Source organism: Sander vitreus, chromosome 23 (genome assembly GCF_031162955.1).
Source record: "Sander vitreus isolate 19-12246 chromosome 23, sanVit1, whole genome shotgun sequence".
Lineage (NCBI taxonomy): Eukaryota > Metazoa > Chordata > Actinopteri > Perciformes > Percidae > Sander > Sander vitreus.
The window spans coordinates 12748056-12766243 of NC_135877.1; the positions used below are offsets into that span (position 1 = coordinate 12748056).

Sequence of the window (18188 nt, forward strand, 5' to 3'; positions counted from 1 at the left end):
ATGAAAGGAAATGTCCCTGGACACCAGGCACCAAGCACCAGGCAAGGCAAGAGAGGACAGCCGGGGGACAAACAAACGGCTTATTCACCCCATTCTGGTCTCCCTCTCTCTCTCTCTCTCTCTCTCTCTCTCTCTCACACACACAAACTTTCCACTCTTTCAGCCTCTATTCTCCATCCATATACCAAATCTAGGTTGTAAAAATGCTGGAACACCAAATGAACCATCGTGCTGAAAACCAGGCAAATATTGTCCAAGTGTTAGACTGTGACCATGTTTAAAGTTAATCCCTATCTATCTATCTATCTATCTATTTATTTAAATGACCAAACCAATGCACACCAAGTTGTGTCTATTACTGTAGTGCTTGTTTGCTCAACCAAAACATTCTGCTGTATTTCTGTTAAGTTAACTGAGGTCAGGCGTCTTCTCGTAAAAGCACTGAGGCTCCACTGTTAGGGGTTTACAGCTCTCTTAACCAGGGAACCGTTATTTGTAACAGGAAGAATGTGTTATCTTGTCTTTCTCGGTTTAATGTAAAAGAAGCGTAGACTGACTGTAAGTTTCATTTTTCAGCAGTGTTTAAAATGTACAGGACACAATAGCCGGCAGTATGGGACTAAAATTTTAATAAAAAGTGTTTTAAAATTGTTTATTAGATTATGAGGGTGAATGGCCTTTTGTAAAACTGAGGAGACATGTGCGGTTGTTGACTTTGTAGAGAGAAAGACAGGAAAAGGGAGGGAGAGACAGACAGACAGACACCCTTCAAACCCAGAAGTTTCTTCTCAGCATTAGTGGAACATACATGTTGTAGTGGACACAAAAATAAAACATCCGACAGACCACACATGACACACATACAGAAAGTTAAAAGAATAAAGCATGTCTTTTCTTCTCTCTCTCTCTCTCTCTCTCTCTCTCTCTCTCTCTCTCGCTCTCTCGCTCTTGTTCAAATATGCACACATACGCAGTGTCCTAAGGGAAATGGTGGTTGTCAACAGTGATTAAAAAAACTGCTGCAAGCTCATAATCCTCAGAAAAATGATCACCTCAGTGGCAGGAATTTCTTTAGATTAAGTGTACCTGAAGAGAATATCTCACACACACACACACACACACACACACACACACACACACACACACACACACACACACACACACACACACACACACACACAGCCTGAAACATATATACTATAGTTTGGACTTACAAAGCAAGTATTACATTGATTCCAAGTTAATCCCTAACTGAGATGGTAAAAACAAACCGTCCTGCCCACAGAATTTCATTCCTAGAAACTAAGAGTTTAAATGCTTATCATAGCCAAAATCCTCATGGTTAATTCTTTGGTTCCAAGAAGAAGAATAACTTCTATGTAGACAATAGTTATGAACTATGATTAACATCTATACTCTCCCTCCTAGATTTTTTAAAGGATGAGGTTTTTGACAGCTAAATGTAAAACTAAATGTCTCTAAGTAAAGTCTCCAGGGGCTTTGTGATGCTTATGCTCTTGATGTAGCAATTTTGCTTGACTGTAAACACAGTTGTGAGGTGTTGCGAAGCAATAACAAAACCTGCAACACTGGCTTATTGTTCCAGTGTCCTCTTTCATGAAAGAATGGGAAAAAAACTTGTATTTGTGTATGGAGGTTATTATTAGTAGCATACTGTCCATGTGAGCAGATTTCAGTTGGGACTTGCCTGTGGTCATTTGAATCTGTTAAAATAAATGACTCATGCTGTTTGTGAAGGTGAAAGTGAGACATCACATATGACAGAAAAGCTGCTGGGGAAATATATGTGAAATAATGGGTGTTATGTACAGTAACAAGTGGATACTTCAAAATGTGCAAAAAGCTTAAATAATCATGTGCTGTTTTAAATATACGTACACAACAACTTCAGGCATGACACTAATAATGAGGGGTTTATGTATTATGATCTTTGGTGGGAAAGCAATAGCATTTCGGAAAAGACTATTTTTCCGAAATGCTATATAATGGCTTTTTGAGATATGTATAAGTTGCAAACATGAACATTTCTTTAATTAAGCAGTTTAAGATGCAGTGTGCACAACATTAGCAAGTAAAGAGTAAAAGTGTAGAAGTGGAATAAACAGTGTATTTACCTGCTCTAACGTAAAAAGCAATTGTTAGCATGTCAGGCAAACTAGCTTACTACCCACAGTTGTGCAGTAACTGAGCATTACTTCCAAGGCCAAGGAGCATATTCAGTAGGCCTGGGACAAAATGCTTTTGTCCCGATTTGATTCTTTCACGATACATGGGTGCCAGTTCAATTTGTATTGCGATTTTCATTTATTGCGATTCTAGAAGTATTGCGATTCGATAATATTGAGTACTGCAATTTTCTTTTCCTTCTTTAACAAAAAGCAAAAGCTAAATAGTACACTTCTAGAGACAATATGAGACATAAAAACTAAGAACTAGTTTTCTAAAAAGAATGCACATCACATGTCAGTCAGTCAGTCAATCTGACATTTATTTCATTTGTATAGAAGTACATAACATGTATTTTCTGCATTTTCTGCTTTCGGTCCGTTTTGCTGGAAATGGATATGATGTAGTTGTCGTCAGCTGTATCGTATGAATAACAGAAAATATTTAGGTAAATCATAGGTAAAAAAAAAAAAATTGATTCTGGGGAAAAGATCCAATTTAAAAAATCACGATGCAAAATCACGATACATACCTGAATTAAGATCTAACAACATTATTTGTTGACTCCAGCATCCCCAGCCAAACTCTTTACCCGAGACAGGGTTATGTTTGCTATCACATCAGTTATTACTGATAAATATACTGTTTCAAAATGGTGAGGAAATCGATGAGGATTTTGCCAGGGACCTTCAGCTGTAGCATCTATCTTTTACTGTAACATGATGTCATGTAACCATAAGAAACACGTTTAAGACTTGTTTTACAGACTTCCCATTTAAGAATACAGTAGGTCAGCTGAAAACATTAAATAGTTAGACAGCATTTTTATCCAAATCATGTAGCTAATGTTAGCATAATTTGTTAGCTACAGCTAATAGAATCTGCCAGAAAGCAGTTGCCATTTCATCCAGCCATTGTTTAGAGAAACAATGGCTGTATTAAATAAAAGTATTTTAATTATAAAGTATTATAAAGTATTTTTTTGAGATTTAAAATCTAAATTTTAAATAAACCTCTCATGAATGCTGGTTCTGTTCATTCATTAAACTAAAACACACACACACACACACACACACACACACACAGGCTTTAGCAGTTGAGTACCAGGCTGCGCTGACCTCTCGCTTTCTACCTTTGTCTGCCATGCACACATGCACATACAAGCACACATTAACTAGACAGTAGGCTACCAGTCTCTCATCCTGACAATAATATAAGGGCCTTTATGCTCCAAGAATTTTCATCATCGTGTTGCAAATACGCAAACACACACACACACACACACACACACACACACACACACACACACACACACACACACACACACACACCACGTAACACTCTTCAAAGTTAACAGAGCGACTTTGCACATCTAAGCTTCTGATACCAGCTGATAACATTATCGGACCAAACACTCAAATGCCGATGCCTGCACACATACTCACAGGTATGAAAACATATTATCACGCCCACATTCTCATGCAAACATACACAACTGAAGGAGCAGGGTACCATGGGATGAGGGTATTTCTAACAGCACTGATCAAGGTGTAAGTTTGTATCACTGACAGGTGTGCAGGTGCATGTGCTTTTATGTAGTTCACCTGCTAAATGTGAGGGTGTGTGGTAATTCAACATTTTTACTTATAGGCTTTCTTTTATGTATTTCTAGGACCTAAACATACAACATATTTTATTGCCAAGCAATGATATTTTAATAAACAAAATGATCCCTTACTTCAACACACATAGATATAATCTGAAGTCCTGCTAAACAGAGACAATTCCTTTTAAGGTTCTAACACAATATTTGATCAACCAGGACTGTTATGAGGCAAAATGGGTCAACAATTGATTCTTACCAATTTAAGTGTGTGTCTGCCCTGGACCCCTGCTGCACCCATTAAACTACTGTATTTTATAAAATGAGGACTGTAGTTGCACCAATTTATGGAGATTGGATGTTTCTGAAGGTGCTGTAAAGAAAAATGAAAATGATTCAGTCGCTGCAGGAGGGCTTTGATAAAAAGAAAAGGTTGGCAAAACACTCAGGCGGTGAGGGAGACAGACTGCAAACAAATGCAATCATACATGCACACAGACATGCACATGCTTTTACTCATCAAGTGTGTAATATGGTACATTTAATGAAACTGCTTTTGTTGTACTCAAAATGACTCAAAGTTCAGCATTCAGCACACGCCAGGCTTGAATGTTTTCTTGTGGCTTTAAAATGATTACTTACTAGGAATACATCAGTTTTTTTTCCCCTGGGAAACAGGAAATTAGATTTTAAAGCATAACTGCAGATAATCAAAAAATTGTGTGTACTTTAATTTTTTTCTTGCCATTCTCACACACTCATTACATTGTACAGTAATATTACCCACCTGTTGAATGCCTCTTTACAATCTAATTTTGGAGATGGAGACTCTGGTTAAGCCACTTGTTGACCCACCTGCAAATTCTATCATCTATGCACGTACAGACTTTGCACTCTGCACATTTATTCTAACAAGGTTTAGCTGCAAGCTGCCATTTTAGCATGAACAGTAATTAGAGGAAACAGCTGCTGACTGAAAACTTTAGCCTATTTTATTACCCTAATAACTACTTTTTAAAGCCATACAGTATGGTTTGGACAATGTGGCTCTGTATTAGTGCAAACTGTAGTCTAGCACACACACACACACACACACACACACACACACACACACACACAGTAATGCCGGGTTACCACAGTTATTTTTGTCAGAAAAAAGGAGCAGATTTTTGGGAGAAATCCCTTAACCATATTTGCAAAAACCTAGCTTTAACATGATTTGATAATGTTTTTTTCAGCATTTGAGCTGTCCTAATACACCTGACCATGCCAATAAGAGATTTCCAAGAGGTAAAAACTAAAGAATTCTTCTCTGTGGTTATCTTTTGGCCCACAGGCAAGCCATTATATTAAACTTCCATTAAAAAAAAAGTTAGAAACATGGCCAAACAAAGCCATTTCTAATGGGACTAGATCAAAGTCTGTAATTATCTTCTTTGGTTTTCTCTTTTCTTTAATTACTCTCCATGTTTAATCATTCTCCTCTCCTCTCCTCTCCTCTACTCTACTCTATTCTACTCTCCTCTCCTCTCCTCTACTCTACTCTACTCTACTCTCCTCTACTCTCCTCTGAGGCATTATCTTCTTGTACAATTACAGTTCAGAACCAACCACCATGTCATATTTAACCTACTCCTCACCCCGCAGGGAGAGAGATCTCATTTACGTTAATTGCCTCCTATTTGAACTGTTACCGGGGGGAGTGAGAACATGTAGCTACATTTTGTTTGGCCCGAGAAGAATAATGGATTCCTAACAGGTCTGTAGGGAGAAATGTGGAATCACAGAGCAAATGAGAAAATAGAAAATGAAAGTTTACAGTAAGATCAGGTGAAATCTCTCAAACCTCCCCTCTGGACTCTTTAGTGACACTATCTGGTAAAAGGATGTACTGCTGAGTGATATTGCCCTGATCTCCATACTGTAGGCTACAATGCCACAACAGTTACTGTAAGAACATGTGTTTATTTGATATGTTACAGTACAGTATTATCTTCTGTTATATGATACACTATAAAGGTAATTGTTACACTATTGAAGCAGAGACACAAGATTAAAACACAATTCAAATGTTCACAAACAACGGGATGTTCATTTGCATAAAACACGCCACCAACAACAAGGTAACTCACCTGGCTGCCTCAAAAGTTGTCATGTCTTTCACAGGCTCAAATAAAAGCAGGGGGAGAGAGCTGCATGCAGTGGCACAGAGAAGGGAAGTGACAGGTTCACTGTTGCAACATGAGATCTTTTAAAATACATCCTCTGACACACAACCGCATACATACAGCACACACGCTGAGTTACTGGCATGCAATCATAATTCAAGAGATTACAGTGTTGTCACATGCAGTGCAGAAGAAAAAAGAGGTAAGAATAATCTTACTGTTCCCTTGCTCAGTAAATTCTGCTGAAGTGCCCTTGACCAAGGCACTCAACCAGCTGCTTCACTTGTTGAATTCAGTTGTACTAAGAAGCTCTCTGGTGTGTGGGTGTCAGTGTGTAGGTAGAATGACATGCAATAGGTCAAATCTAAGTTTCTGAACAACTGCAGGAGAGTTTACAGTAATTCAATGTCCACAGTATAGTATCAGGTGGTTTGAATGATTCTCCAGCCAACTTGAATTGTTAAATGACCATTTGTTTTTGTTTTGTTTTATTACTAAATACTGAAAACAATTCTCCCACGGCAGACATTCAGAGCCAACATCTGATTTCTGGCCAATTTCAAAGCTAGGGAGGTTCTGTGGATGTTGGATATATTAAATAACTTCTTGTTCTGCAAAGGCTGTCTCTTTTTTTTTAAGATTGATTGGTAAATTAATCACAAATTAATTTAATTTAATGTCAGATGTCCGTGAATGCATTCTGTAGCATGAAATACACATGTTACCACGATAGGAAATTAAATGTTTTTTCTTGGGGAAATTTTGGGGGATTTTTGTCCCTGATGAATTTGGAGGCATTTACATACACAATCACATAATTGTGTTTGATGGGGCAAATACCTTTAATTTGGGTGCCATTTTGCCCTTTGTCGCCAATTATTTCTGACACTGGGTGTAACATAATACATGACAGGCTGAGATAGTGAAGAAAGCAAGCAAGAAAAATGTGTGTGTCGTAAGATGAATTACATGCATGACAGTCTGGGTTTTAATAGGTAGATAAGATAAGTAGTTTTTACATACTTACCATTTGAGAAATTCCTCGGACACAAAAAGAGTAAGAGAAAAGAGAAAGAGAGTGTGAGAGAGAAAAAGATAGAGGGGGGAGGGGGGAGAGCCCAAATTTGCCTACCTGAGCTGAGTTTCGATAAGTTCTCCAACCTGTTGTAGCTCGTTAGGAAGGGCAAATTCTCACAAAGCAGCATCAAAACAGGTTACACTGTGTCTTTAAACAGAAGAGACAATCTGTCAGTTATCTAACCTGCATCCACACACACACACACACACACACACACACACACACACACACACACACACACACACACACACACACAGGTCAATGTGTCAAAAGGTTAAAATAGACAGATCTCTGGAAACACACACATTTTAACATGACAATTTACCCATCCAGAACTGAGCACACAAACACTCACACACACTGCCATGTCAGCAGCCTTTCTTTGCATATTTCCCCTACATATTGTCATCCTCTTTGTGTGTGTGTGTGTGTGTGTGTGTGTGTGTGTGTGTGTGTGTGACAATATTTTAATAACAGATCTGGGATAATGTTCCTTCACCAAAAAGGTCAATGTAAAGCAAATCTGAAAAGACAATATTTTACTTGAGGCATGAAGTTAATATATTACATCATACATCACAGAGTTCTGTTGAAGATGACAAGTTGGAGTTTAGATTACAGTTTGTTTGACAGAAAGAAAGCTGAAAACTAGCTGACAAAAGGGGATGGGGTTAGTTCTTTTAGTTTTTTTCTCAAAGCCTTCAGCCGTCAGTGAGTGAAAGCTTATGGTGTCAGAATCTCTCAGCTAATGATATCCAGCTGTTCGAGTCAGTCAAGCTAACGAGACCTGTTGTCTCCATGAACATTCAAGCCCTGTCGCTGTCTGCACTATGGACAGCCATGAAGAAATTTGTATTGACTCAAAAGCTTTACATAACATTTGGATTTCAGGCATTACATCGGCATCCAAAGTGGCTTGCAGTGCAATGATTGCAACAGTGGAATCAGTTTCTCCTAGATTGCTCAAATACAGTAAAAGCCGATGACAGCTGATTCCTGAGTCAGCTAAGGTTTGATTCACACCAATATGTTCTGCTCAGATGGGCACATGGAAATGTACACAGGGTGCAGAATCTATCATTAAGGAAGTTGTGAACATTTTGGGGAGTAGGCTTTTTTGCTTTCTTGCCGTAGGCTTATTTGCTTTCTTTCCGAGAGTTAGATGAGAAGATCGATACTACTCTCATGTGTGTTACGTAAGACAAAGCTAGAGCCAGGAGACGGTCAGTTTAGCTTAGCATAGAGACTGGTAACAGGGGCAAACAGCTAGCCTGGCTCTGTCCAAAGGTCACCGAATCTGCATACACATTGTTTTTTTTGCAGATTAAACAAACAAGTTATGAGGTGTTAATTAGTGAGCTTTACATGTGCTGCTAAGTGGATTTTTACAAGAACTAAAGGGTTGCACAATATAGTGGAGCAAGACTAGGGGGACAGAGTGTCTCCTACATGAGCTGTGAGAAATGTGGATTTATTATTGTGCTGCTCAGGTCTCTCGTCACCTTACTGAGGCCTCATGCCTTGCAGCTACTTTGAGAGGGGTCGTCCAAAGGTAATATGGGGCCCAAAATGTGTTGCTCTAGTACGTAGCATTCTGCCTTCAGGTCCGAACAGAGAGAAAACAATAAATCATCATCATTGAATCATTTCCAGTCAGAAGCAGTGTTACAGCTTACTGAAGTAAGATGTTAGGTGTGTCAAGGTGTGTGTGCGTGTACACTGAAGAAATGTTGAGGTGAGTACTGCATGTTGAAACACGTGCATGCTGCTTTCCAGGATTTTGGTGGAATTGTTGGCCAATAAATGTCATTTAAAACAATGTGATTCTCTTATATCCTTGGCCCAATTATTCCAATTTAATAGATAGAATAGGAAGTATTCATATGTACATTTACCGAAGTGAAAGAGCAATGGAGAATATATAGTTGTCGTTTTTTGACACATGCCAAATTTGAATAAAATGTATCATTATGCAAGCTATATTCAAGGATTGACAGATTGATAGCTCTTTCTCGATTCTGTGGGTGGTGGTGCATGGCCGTTCTTAGTTGGTGGAGCGATTTGTCTGGTTAATTCCGATAACGAACGAGACTCCGGCATGCTAACTAGTTACGCGGCCCCGTACTAGATTCAATTATTGTTAAGGACCCCCTCGAAAACGAGATGGTGCATCTCAAGGGGTTACTCCTAATAAAGAAATTTTCAACACATATCCTCCATAAGGGTATAAGAGAGGTCGTAAAAAGGAAATTAAACTTAACGAAATACTGCTTGTACAGTGAATCTCTAAGTATGCCAACATATAGGTTGATAGTATTTATATATTGTTGGCAGTTCTAAATATACTTTATGTAAATTTCATGCATTCAATAATGTCTTTGTGCACTCTCCAAAAGTATGTTCAGTCCTGACTTGCTGTCATGCTGCTAAGTTTCACCACCTTAAGCAAAGTGCAGGATAAACATGTGCAGCATGTGTGCACACAGACAAAGGAGCACCCCACCACACGCACGCACGCACGCACGCAACACACAAAACAAACAAACAATGTACCTGGTCAATAATTAAGACTAAAATTTATTGAATTGCAAATATTAAACCTCTGGTGGTCATGTGAAGATCCAAAACAACAAGTTCATGACCCAGTTTGTGTCCTCGCCTGGCTAACAAACACTGGAGTATCTGAGAGTTGCAGGTATGACAACATTAATGGCAACTCTTTATCATTCCAGGAGTGTTTGCTGATTACGTAGCAGCAATACTGAGTAGATTAGCCTTGCTATTAACAGTGGAAGTTAAGAACAGCTATATTTGATAAGATACAAGGACCGTATACATTTTTCAGTATACATATGGTATTTTACAAAACTGCAGACTTTTGCAAAAGAACAGTTGCATGAATATCTGGAGTATGTAGCAAGTGTGAAGCATGTCTCTTAATTAGAGATAAAGATACGTTTATTGAATCCAAAAAGGCTATTGAGTGAGCTTAAATAGGTCTTCACCATTTCAGGGGAAATTAGTTATTATTCTAAACAAAGAGGATAATTACAAGCCTACATTTTGAGAAATAAATCTCAGGTTCTTTGCCAACTTAGTTATATTTACAATATATTTGGGACCCACTTAATGCCAAAATTAAAAAAAAAACAATTAACTTTTAAAAATCAAACCATGAAAGTTGAATGCCTGATAGGATGTGGTTAGGGCTCAGACTGGTTGCTCTTTAGTGAAATAGTTTTATTTATTCAAAGTGACAGTCAGAAAATGTTGGGATGCCACTTTGTGTTCATTGCAAGGGCCTTGGTGTTAAATAGTTTGGAACCCTGCTGGCAAATACAAACAAGAAGGTCCCACAGTTAAAAATGAACAATAGTGTGCGTTTAGGAACTCTTCCTCCTTTTTTAGGAAGTAGACTAATGAGCAGGTTCAAACCATTATCTCGTTTTGATTATTCTTGCCAGAGGCGCTGCAGCTCAATATCTGGGTGTGTCGATCTGATAGACAGACAACATGTCAGATTCTTAACTGTGGTGGCATTCTGATGTGCTGACTGGTAGTCTATATCCTTGACGTTCCACTTCCTGGATTGCTTCATTGCCACCGGAAAATCCGCTGGATTTTACTCATTTAGGCCGGAAATCCGTTGCCTTGGGCTTCCTTTGTGTTGGCATTTTAAACTCCGGTCGATATATGAGGACTATGGTTAACCTTTTCTCAGATCTCTGCAAGGTAAATCCAGACAGCTAGCTAGACTATCTGTCCAATCTGAGTTTTCTGTTGCAAGACTAAAACAACTTTTAAACGTACACATGTTCCACCAAAACAAGTTCCTTCTGAGCCTATTTTGCAGCTGCACTGCGACGATTGTGATTGGTTTAAAGAAATGCCAATAAACTGGAGCACGGTTTCCTCCCATCCCCGAATGCTATGTGGAGTAGCCAGACTCCCCTCCAGCGCGCTTTGGAGGGTCTGGCAAAGCGAGACTATGCTGACTGTAACTGTGACCAAAACCACAAAAGAAATCATTATATATTTCTGGTTATTCCCTCCCTTTTGAAAAACTGGAGTTATATTGATATTGTATTACACTAAACAACATTTTAGGACTGTTAGACCCATGATAAGTACATATATGATAAGAAATATAATACCATGGGGAGTCAAGCTTGTCTGACACTAAAAGTGATGATGAGGGAGTCAGAGAGTGAGCAGGTGAAGGCCACACACACACACACACACACACACACACACACACACACACACACACACACACACACACACTGAAAGAGGGAAAGACTCAATGAACACACACATTATTCAGAAATGTTGACTATGGATGTGTCAAACACATAGGTCAAACATGACCGAGACATAAAATCAAATTATAAACGTGTTGGTTGTTGGTTCACACTGCAGCTGTTGACTGGCTCAGGATACTGGCGTCTGCCTCTGGTTGCAAGATTTTGTCAAGATCACAAGAATAAACAACAGTGCTTCCGGTTTGACCTGTCAACATAGAATTCTTATAAATGAATGTGTTGCAGTAAACCAATAAAATACCCAATAATAATAACATTACTTTAAATGATGTTTCTTGGGTCAGCAATGGATATTAGTTTGACATTGTAGGAGATTAAGTAGACTAAAACAAAAATACTACAGGTAGTTTCCCTTCTTTGCTCATGGAAGACCAATTATCTTTCTAAAAATAAGAAAAAATTAACTACTGATCAGTTTAAACAAATGAGAACCCCCTGGGTTAAAATCATAAACTGACCACATTGATCAATTCCGAATGTTTCTGAATGTTGTTGAACTGTAACTGTATAACTGGTGTAGCAAACCAGAAAAAGGTGAGAGGTGTTTCCTCTCCTTCCCTAGCTCTGTTTGTTGGACACAGCAGGGACACAGCTGGATCTACGTCAGATCAAACCGATGCAGACTGCTGTCTCTGCTGTCCTCTATGAAATAATAACACAGGACAAATAGAAGGTGTGGCACAAGTAAATAGCTTGAGAGCTGCAGGATGTACTCACAAACACTCACAGCCCAAAAAATGGGATTGTGTTTTTAACAATAGTACTGTTCACTAGATTAAACATGCTTTGGTGGGTTTATGCGACTTCATTTTTGGTCGTTCCCAGTGGTGGACTCACTCAGAGTAGACTACTGTACTTAAGTACAATTGTGAGGTAGGCCTACTTGTACTTTACTTGAGTTTTTCCATTTTGTTGGAAATGTCGTACATTTTACCCCACTACATTAATCTAATACCTTTATTTACTAGTTAAACTATATTTGACAAATTAATGATGATATATTTTTAGGGATAAAGATAAGACTTTATTGATCCCTTGGTGAAATTCATAAGCTACCCAGCAGTAAAAAATAAGTCCCACCTTTACCAGCTGCAACATTAAAGTAATGTAGCCTACTAATTATGCATCAATACATATAATTTAATAGTATGACATAGCCTACATTAATCTGAAATGGGGCATTCTGCAGGAGTACTTTTACTTTTTGTACATTGAGTTCTTTTGACGCGCATACTTTTGTAGTTTTACTCAAGTATTTTGAATGCATGACTTTTACTTGTAAAATATCTGAGAGTTTCTTCCACCACTCGTTCCACAACACACACAGAGCTCAGTAAGTGTACGTTTTGGATGATAAATCGTAATTTTGTTTTAATTTGGGAGAACACCTCTTTTCCTGTATCATCCGGGTTACGGTGGTTGCTTGACGCGGCACGTCTCTGTGAAAGCCCTGCCGTCGCCTTGTCGAGTCATCGCCAGAGAAGAGCAGAGAGCAGACAGAGCCGCCGTCCGATGGCTTGAAAACAGGGAATAACTGTGGATCACAGCGGATTTATTGAGCCACACAAGCCAAGAGGAGCATAACGGCGGTCGTAGGAGCGGACTTAATGTTGATACGGATGAGGATATAGCATCTTTGAGTGATACTGCTGCCTTATGACCCGGACACAGACAACATAGACACAGACAGAAATAAGTACCAGAGCCGCCGCGACACTAGCGAGCGAACTTGGCTGCTCTACCCGGTGGGAGGTGTTGGTCTGTCGGCTGCGGCTTGCTGCACGTACGCTGCTCAGCGCCACGCTGTTCGGACCCTTTTAGAAGGATAAGGTTGTAGCCAAGTTATGTTTTTGTAAATAGCTTATTTTTCGGGGTTTTCGGCAACCAACTGTGGCTTTAATGTGACGCACTATACTGACATTTGTGCTGTGTCGGAGCGGACCCCCCACTGCAGAGGAGTTACAGGCTTTTAAATCAAGTTTGAACCTTCATCATTCTACGGTGCCAATACAGCCCACACCAATGTAATAGGTAACAGTACATGTTTTGTTTTATTATCATGCTTTATACAAATCGTGACTAGTTGTTTCTTTAGTCTTGTTTTTGCCTGTAGCAAAGTTAGCTTCATAGCCTCGTTTTTTGGAGTTCCTCAACAGGCAGCAGTGGACCCCTCACTGCACGGCTCCGTTTTCTTACAGAGCTGACGTTTAGGACATTTATCATCAGCTTGCAGTCTTTCCAGCCTATTTAGTAATATAACACACATTTGTTTTTGCCCATTTAAGATTCAGATATCTTCACAATTCACACAACTTAAAAATACATTGTCATAAGTTAGCCTATATATTAATAAGCTACTTAACTACTCTCATGCCTTTTCACAGGACTTTTAATTGCAGCTGTGCTCATTTTAACAGGACGAACATCTTCTATTCATTAGGTTTTAATGAGCCGTACTTAACGAATGGAATCAATTTACCTGTTGGAACTGGTGATGTGTTGATATCTCTGATAAGAAATCCTTTATATTTTAATGATACGTTTGTTTTTAACTAGCAGTCTACTTCTATCTGAAAACTAAGTTGGACCATCCAATTCTGGCCATAGTTGAATGTTTACAGTAGCCTATGTCCATTATATTTGGCTGGGAGCCTGTTAACAGAGGAATTGACACCTGTAAAATACTAGTATAAAATACTTATACTGTATATAATTGCATATTGTATAAGTGCTTTACACTTGTGTGCTATGGTGTTAGCAAGACTAATTTATAAAAGGACAACTGATTGGTCGAAGCAGCACACCTGTGATAATTACTGTACACTGCCACGCGAAAATCGGTCAATATTTACGTTAATTTAAATGATAACGTTGCACACTTTACCTTTTCAATTTTCATAGGCTGTTTGAAATTTTAATTTAATTTACTATTTCTGTTCTGTTTTCCGGTTGTCTTTATGTTAAAGTTTTAATGTTTATGTTTAAAGTTTAATGCCAAATAGGGATTATTTCAGGAGAAATGTAAAACCTGTTAATAACATCGTTATACAAATAATGAAACAGCATTTACAGCTGGACAGGACATATTTTTACTTAGGAAAAGGTAGAAACAAGCAGTCAGATTCTACCTGGTGGCCTTAAGGCACATACCTACTGTCACATATTCAGTGCTCAACCACTTCCCTTATTTGAGACAACATGCAGTAGCCTGTGGGACCAAATTAGTCTCTAGTGTTTTACTTGGTCACTACTACTAGGAAACCATCAGGACAAATTTAACCCAGTAAAATGTAGAAGTATTCTCTGAACAATAGCATGTGTCATATTCTATTTGACACCTTAACTTGAGATCATTTTGACTTTCTAGCAGACTTTGCATCCTATGTTTTGCTATAAAGTGGTCATACACCATTTGGGTTGATATATGTGAAAGTGGTTTGTACAGTTTAAATTCCCACAGGGAAAGATTTAAATGAAGAAACTCTAGATGACTTAAGAAAATGTGACCATTATTCTGCACGTTTGTGTGTCAGTGTCAATAAGACTTGTGAAAACTTGTTGTTTTTAAACATTAATTAATGAACTGTGAATGAAGCATATTAGCACTTACTTAGTTTTCTGTAATGCAATATGGCAGAATAATATATTTGTTCACTGTCCTAAACTGCTGAATTACCACAGAGTAGCCTAACCTTGAGGTCAGCCAGGCGGTGGTGACTTTGGGCTAACTTTTGAATGTGGAGCAATTAGGTGCACACTCTTCTGCATCACTCCACTGCATTAACTACACAGGGGCAATCGGGAAGGAAAGGATGAGGTGGGATGCAGATCTTATTCTTGTTAACAACCTTGAGTTGGAGATTAAAGATTGTGCTCAACTCAAGTCAAACCATCATTGATAAATCCCAAACCAAGAGTTTTTTTGTTGGCCCAAAGTCTGGCTGAATCATTTTACAGCCAAATCTGGAATAATGAATTGCTTAAGTCAGTATTTTAATTAATGTGAATAGTCACTTTTTGGTGCACAAAACTTGTACTAAGCTAGTTTCACTATTTTACCAACCACATTGTTTAGGAATAGAACATCCAAATGAGGAATTGATTTCTGCTTAGTGGTTGGAGGAGCTGACAGATTTGTCAACTGCAACCAAAAATGTGGCAGCATTTGTCTGATTTTCATTTCCCACCCTGACACCTCTGTCACTCATACCGCTGATCACTAGGGGTGGGAATGTCTTGGCACCTCACGTTTTGATTTGATTCCCATTCAGAGGCCAACGATTCGATTCTAAACCGATTATCGACGCATCTCGATGCATCTTGATGCGTCTCGATGCAACAATTTTTTTATGTACATTTCCATGCGTGGTTTTTAAAAATATACATACAGTCAGGTCCATAAATATTGGGACATCGACACAATTCTAATCTTTTTGGCTCTATACACCACCACAATGGAGTTGAAATGAAACGAACAAGATGTGCTTTAACTGCAGACTTTCAGCTTTAATTTGAGGGTATTTACATCCAAATCAGGTGAACGGTGTAGGAATTACAACAGTTTGTATATGTGCCTCCCACTTTTTAAGGGACCAAAAGTAATGGGACAACTGGCTGCTCATCTGTTCCATGGCCAGGTGTGTGTTATTCCCTCATTATCCCATTTACAAGGAGCAGATAAAAGGTCCAGAGTTCATTTCAAGTGTGCTATTTACATTTGGAATCTGTTGCTGTCAACTCTCAATATGAGATTCAAAGAGCTGTCACTATCAGTGAAGCAAGCCATCATTAGGCTGAAAAATCTAAACAAACCCATCAGAGAGATAGCAAAAAAACATTAGGTGTGGCCAAATCAACTGTTTGGAACATTCTTAAAAAGAAAGAACGCACCGGTGAGCTCAGCAACACCAAAAGACCCGGAAGACCACGAGAAAACAACTGTGGTGGATGACCGAAGAATACTTTCCCTGGTGAAGAAAAACACCCTTCACAACAGTTGGCCAGATCAAGAACACTCTCCAGGAGGTAGGTGTATGTGTGTCGAAGTCAACAATCAAGAGAAGACTTCACCAGAGTGAATACAGAGGGTTCACTACAAGATGTAAACCATTGGTGAGCCTCAAAAACAGGAAGGCCAGCTTAGAGTTTGCCAAACAACATCTAAAAAAGCCTTCACATTTCTGGAACAACATCCTATGGACAGATGAGACAAAGATCAACTTGTACCAGAGTGATGGGAAGAGAAGAGTATGGAGAAGGAAAGGAACTGCTCATGATCCAAAGCATACCACCTCATCAGTGAAGTATGGTGGTGGTAGTGTCATGGAGTGGGCATGTATGGCTGCCAATGGAACTGGTTCTCTTGTATTTATTAATGATGTGACTGCTGACAAAAGCAGCAGGATGAATTCTGAAGTGTTTCGGGCAATATTATCTGCTCATATTCAGCCAAATGCTTCAGAACTCATTGACGGCGCTTCACAGTGCAGATGGACAATGACCCGAAGCATACTGCGAAAAGCAACCAAAGAGTCTTTTAAGGGAAAGAAGTGGAATGTTATGCAATGGCCAAGTCAATCACCTGACCTGAATCCGATTGAGCATGCATTTCACTTGCTGAAGACAAAACTGAAGGGAAAATGCCCCAAGAACAAGCAGGAACTGAAGACAGTTGCAGTAGAGGCCTGGCAGAGCATCACCAGGGATGAAACCCAGCGTCTGGTGATGTCTATGCGTTCCAGACTTCAGGCTGGAATTGAATGCAAAGGATTTGCAACCAAGTATTAAAAAGTGAAAGTTTGATTTATGATTGTTAATCTGTCCCATTACTTTTGGTCCCTTAAAAAGTGGGAGGCACATATACAAACTGTTGTAATTCCTACACCGTTCACCTGATTTGGATGTAAATACCCTCAAATTAAAGCTGAAAGTCTGCAGTTAAAGCACATCTTGTTCGTTTCATTTCAACTCCATTGTGGTGGTGTATAGAGCCAAAAAGATTAGAATTGTGTCGATGTCCCAATATTTATGGACCTGACTGTATAAATCTGAGTTTGCTACTCGGTTTGCTAATCACTTCCTAGACAAAGCAGCTAGACAAAGCTTAGATTTCGACATATATTTGTCACACACAAGTTTTAATGAAATGTTTTGTCTACTGAGGTTTTTATTTTGTAGTCATTCCGTGCTTAAGCCTTAAACATGCTTGCGAAAGTCACCTTCTCTCTCAGTAATCTTCCATGTCAGAGGCTCAGTCATGTTTAAGGGTGGATAATTGGCTTCTTAGAACATGAAGATGTCAGATGTAATGTGATAAAGTAGATGAACAGCCTATATGTGTGTTGCCTAATTATTTTATGTATGTCTTATTAGATCGTGTGTGTGTGTGTGTGTATGTATGTATGTATGTATATATATATAATTTTTTATTTTTTTTCCTTTTGGCCATTTTTGTGTTTTTTTTTTCTGCACTCTTGCCTAAACTCTAAGTTGTTGTCCATTATCCCATCCTCTTTCAGTCACTCTGTTTTCTGATTTGTACTTGCCTGGAGACAGTAACTTCTAAATAAAAATCAACACATTTAAAACACTTTTTCTTTTAATTTTTTAATTTTTAATTTTTTTTTCTTATCTGAATCGAGAATCGAATCGTTCTAGAGAGAATTGCGATGCATCTAAGAATCAATTTTTTTTCCCACCCCTATTGATCACTGGCCAAATGGTTGTAAAATGTTACAGTATCTGGCAGCTTATACGTATGTTGTATCAGCCACTTTAGCAGGGAAGTATCATTTGGAGTTCCCTTGAAGTTGGTTGGGTCAGTTAAGTAG

The 18188-nt window shown here is 38.7% G+C and overlaps 1 protein-coding gene across 6 annotated transcripts in view; it reads left to right on the top strand.

Moving 5' to 3' along the window:
- Positions 1-12822: 12822 nt before the first annotated feature.
- Positions 12823-18188, top strand: part of wnk1b (WNK lysine deficient protein kinase 1b) — a 97000-nt gene continuing 91634 nt past the window's right edge. For all 6 annotated transcript variants that reach the window (XM_078242662.1, XM_078242663.1, XM_078242667.1 and 3 more), the window contains exon 1: positions 12823-13389. The gene's annotated coding sequence lies outside the window, so the exon portion shown is untranslated. The remainder of the gene's footprint in view (positions 13390-18188) is intronic.